Source organism: Mustela erminea, chromosome 5 (assembly GCF_009829155.1).
Source record: "Mustela erminea isolate mMusErm1 chromosome 5, mMusErm1.Pri, whole genome shotgun sequence".
NCBI classification, from domain to species: Eukaryota; Metazoa; Chordata; class Mammalia; order Carnivora; family Mustelidae; genus Mustela; species Mustela erminea.
Window position 1 is genome coordinate 142,784,141 of NC_045618.1, and position 4,426 is coordinate 142,788,566.

Genomic DNA, 4,426 nt, shown 5'->3' on the forward strand with positions numbered 1-4,426 from the left:
AGGGGGGGAGCAGCAAGAGAATGGGGGCTGCCAGAGCTCAAGGGCTGAGAGCGAAGGGTTGCAGGCAGGGTTGTTGGGGTGACCCAGGAAGCGGCTTCAGAGGCAGCTTTGCCTTGATCGGGGAGCGTCTTGGGGGTGCAGGGCGGGAAGCTGCTCTTCCTGCTGGAGGCAGCCTGGGCCCCCTCTGTCGGTCACATCACTCCTGCAACTGGGGTGGCCCTGGAGGAAAGCATGCCCCCCCCACCCCGGGGCTCCACCTCCTAGACAACAAGATGTCACGGGTGTAGCCAAGCCTGACTTAGTTCCCTGAATCCCAGGATGTACCTGGGCCTCTGTGTGCTCCTCCACCACCGTCCTATGAGGTAAGAGCTGTCATGCTTCCATTTCACGGAGCAGGACCCAGAGCCACAAAGTAGCCCATGGGTGGAGAGGGAGGGGTGGGGCTCATCAAGGAAAACCTCAAGCCCTTGGCAGTGACTTTGTGCTGCCCGCTGTGGGGCCACCCCCTTCCAAATAGCCCGAACCCCGGACCACTGCTGTCCCGCTGAAAGAGACCGTGAGCCCCGTTTGCAAAATTAGGGTCAGATCTTACTGGCCTGTTGCCCGTAACTCAGTACGCCCTAAGTCGTGCCGTCCCTACGTGTCATCAACATGAAATTACTGATAAGATATTTCACCTCCTTTTTATGTTGTGTGACTGGCTAGAAATCCGGCATCCTGTCCCTGCTTAGAATCCATCTATCTGGTCTCTCCGTCTTGGGCCCCCGAGAGACCCAGGCAGCTTTGGCTATGGTACGAGACATGGAGGCCCCAGAATCTGGAAACTTACAGGACTGGCCTGGGATAGCAAATCCGTCCATCCCGCAGGCCAGCCGGTTGGGGGGGCCCCCCAGGGGCCCAGGGTTGAGGGGGATTCAGAGGCAGCATCTGGCTTCAGTGAGGACGAGTGCCGTGGTTGATTAGCAATGCCTGCTGTGAACACTGAAGACCCTGGGCCTCTCCTCCGTGGACTGACAGTGGGTGGGCACGGGGAGCCCACGCTGAGGGCCATCTGGGGAGCCCCGCTTCTCTGCACTCCTGCAGCCTTTACCGTTTGAATCTGGCCTGAGGCCAGGCATTCAGCCTGGGTTTCGGGCCCAGATCCCTGCCCCTTCACTTCCTGTCTGTGTGACGCCAGAGAAGCCACTTTACTTCTCTGAGCCTTGGGCTCCACCTCCGGAGAATGGGCACAACGAGCCCTACTTGGCAGGACTGCAGTTGAGGGAGAATGCAGGTGCAGTGCGTAAAGGGCAGGTGCGCAGTAGGTGTGGAGTAAGGGGTGAGATCCCCGTTGTCTCTGGGCTTCCGTTCTACTCAGGACACATAGGCAAAGTCCGTTCCCGCCCGAAACCCTCTCGGAAGTCACGCAGCTCCTTACCGTGCTTGCCCTGAGATTTCTCTGCCTTGTCCAAGGCCGCGCGGGGCCTCCTGCTCGCTGTCCCTCTGATAGTCCCCTCCTTCAAGGCCAAGGATGGCCTCGGCCCTCGGCAGGCTAGCACAATGGCCCTACCATCTTGGGCTCCCTTGGCAGACACGCCGCTGTCGGCCCCAGGGGGGACCTCCACACCTATCAGACAGTTGACGGAGTCGAGACACTCTGCCAGCCCCGTGTTTTTTTAATTACTCCCTCCCGGCCACTGTAGACAAGGACGTCCTCTTCCCGGCCTCCCCGTAGGACGCTGGCTCCTCTCCAGCCGAGCGTGCCGTGGTCTCCCGTGGCCTGCGCGAGTTAACACCTCTCTCAAGACACTCTGGGTTCTCTTCTGGGGAGGAATTTACATCCAGCAACATCTGGCTGAGAACAAACGGGACACGGCGAACGCGCCGGCGAGCCAGAGGCTTCAATTAGGGAACAGCCAGCTTTCTCTGAGTATGACGGGGAAAGTAATTCTCTGGCCAACGGAGTTTAATCAGAATGTTTTATGCAAGACGTATCCCTAACCCCGACAAATCTTCCCCCTCTTGCTGGAAATTAAACAAATGTATTGTCAGTGCGGATTCCGATGAGTGCATAGACAGACGGGGGTGCTGGAGGGGTCGGGAGCCTGTGGGTTTCCGCGACCCGGGATGAGAAGGGACCCAGCGCGCGGGGTTTGTGGGGTCCGTTGGGCTCATTAGCAACTCCTGCGAGCCTTCCTGTCGCTTCTGTGGCTTCTGCCTCCCCCCAGTCCCGGAGCAGGGCCCCGTCTTCTGAATCACATCCTGAATTCCCTCTTTCCACTCCTGCCACCCCGTCCTTCGAACATGTGCTCGGGCATTTGTCTGCCCAGGAAGACTGTGTCCGATTGTCTTCATGCCCCTGGCACCGAGGACAATGCCTGGCACGCAGAGGGCCTTGAACAACTGTTTGTGGGAGGAAGAGGGGGAGGAGGGGCCGGCGGTGGGGCACAGGGGCCTTCCTTCAAGGGGTGGTGTGGTCTACACTGCCTGCTGTCAGTCTGGCGAGCATAGCTGTAATTTGGCAGGTTTTGACCTGGAGAAATTCAGTTGTACCAACCAGGACAGTGGGCACAAGGCTGGATGGCCTCAGCTCTGGGTGCAGGGGGAGTAAGCGGGGTGGTTGACACATCAGGGGGCAGACAGATCTCGGGTTGGTGGTAATGGGAGCAGAGGGAGGGCAGAAGAACAGCTTCATCCCACAGAGGGGGCTGCTTGGCTGTGTCTTGAAAGCAGAGGGACCGAGGCCCAGAGCGGTGACTTGCCTAAGGTCTCCCAGCAAGGACATTAGTGCCCAGGCTTGTGCAGGAGCTCTGAGCTGAGCACCTGTGGGTTCCCTGTTACACTTCCCCAGGTGTTTCTGGTAGAGTGCAGATGCCTGGATCCTCAAGCGGGTCTTTCCAGGGGCTGTAGAAGGATCAGCCAGGGAACGTCAGCAATTCCAGCCCTCCAGCCCCAGCCAGGCCCTGGGGAGCTGTGGTTTCGGGGAGGCAGGAGGGCCCTGCTTCCGGGGCTGGGACAAACTTCCCAGGCAAGTCGGATGCCTGGATGGACTGGGGGCAGTGGTGTGGACCAGCCATTTATAAATGACTGTAAATATCAGTGTTTTGGTGACGTGAGTGCTCACTTGTGTCAAGATGGGAAAGCCAGCAGGGACGCGGGTGGCCAGCCCTTGCCACCCCTCTTCCTGGGGGCCAGGGATGCCCACTGCTCCCAGAGCATCTGAGGCCTAGGGGGAACGTGTGGTGCCTGAGGAGCCTGCGGACCCCCTCCAGCAACCAGAATCCTGTCCCCCACATCCTGCCACAGGAACGCCTGTGTGTCCTTCTCTCTTTAAGTTGGTCTTATTATCTCAACAGCTCTGACTTCCAGGGTGAAAGGCAGCCGCCACCCAGGTGGGCATTGCAGAGTGATGGATTCTGGGGTCAGACAGGCTGGCGTCCTCCTTATGTTATTGGTGCAGAAAAAGAGCTTGAGGTCAGAATGGCCCTCATCCGTGTTCTCGCTTAAGGTATGAAACCAAACTGCTTGGGCTGAGCCTTTCCTCATGAGGGACAAGAGAATGGGAGAGTGTAGGTAAAGACTGTGCTGGTGGCTGACAGACAGCTGTGGCCTGGTTCTGAGGGGTTTGAGGGGCTGGTGGCGGGAGTGGGGGTGGTGGAAAATGCTGAGGTTTCTTCACACTCCCCAAGCCCGTTGCCTTCCCCTCTGCCTCTCTCCGGCTCACGGCTCCCTGTCTTCAGCGGTCTGCAAGGACAGTGACCACCGTCAGATCGTGGTGGGAGGGTGGTGGGTAGGGGCGAGGCCCTCCCTTCTCCAGACGGGAGCTCGTGGAGCCAAGAACATGATAGAGCCTGCGAGACACCGGAGAAAGGACGCGTGTGCGGCCTCTACCAGGAGGAAGAGGTCACACCCGTTTCTCAGATCAGGAGACTGAGGCTCAGAGACGCAGCAGGTCCCCTGGGGCTGGCGGGAGGAGCGCTGGCTCCCCTGTGGCCCAGCCCGCTTGAGCCGCTTTGATCTGTTCTGTGCATTTGGGACACGTATGTGAGAGCATGTGTAAAGAATCAGGCTTTAAAGCAAAAGGGTGTGACGGTACCAGACTCAGCCTTTCCCTGTCGGAGGGAGACCGAGGGTGAGTGTGGCCCACATCGGGGCAGGGAACCCCCCCCACCCCTGGGCCGTGGACAGGGTGCGATTGACCCTCTCCTCCTGGAGGGACACGGACACCCGCACGGTTGTTTAGAAGGGGTGGCTGGGCACCCTGCCTGAGATGTCCCCAGTCACCCCTACATGCTCCAGGAGGCCGCTGGCCCCAGGGACCGGATTCTCCAGGCCTTCCCCGAGGCGCATCCATTCGCCACGGGCACAGATGGAGAGCCGCGGTGCGCTAGGAGGCAGGAAGCTTACCCACGCTCCTCGCCAGCAGATCAAATGTGCCCCGGCTGGG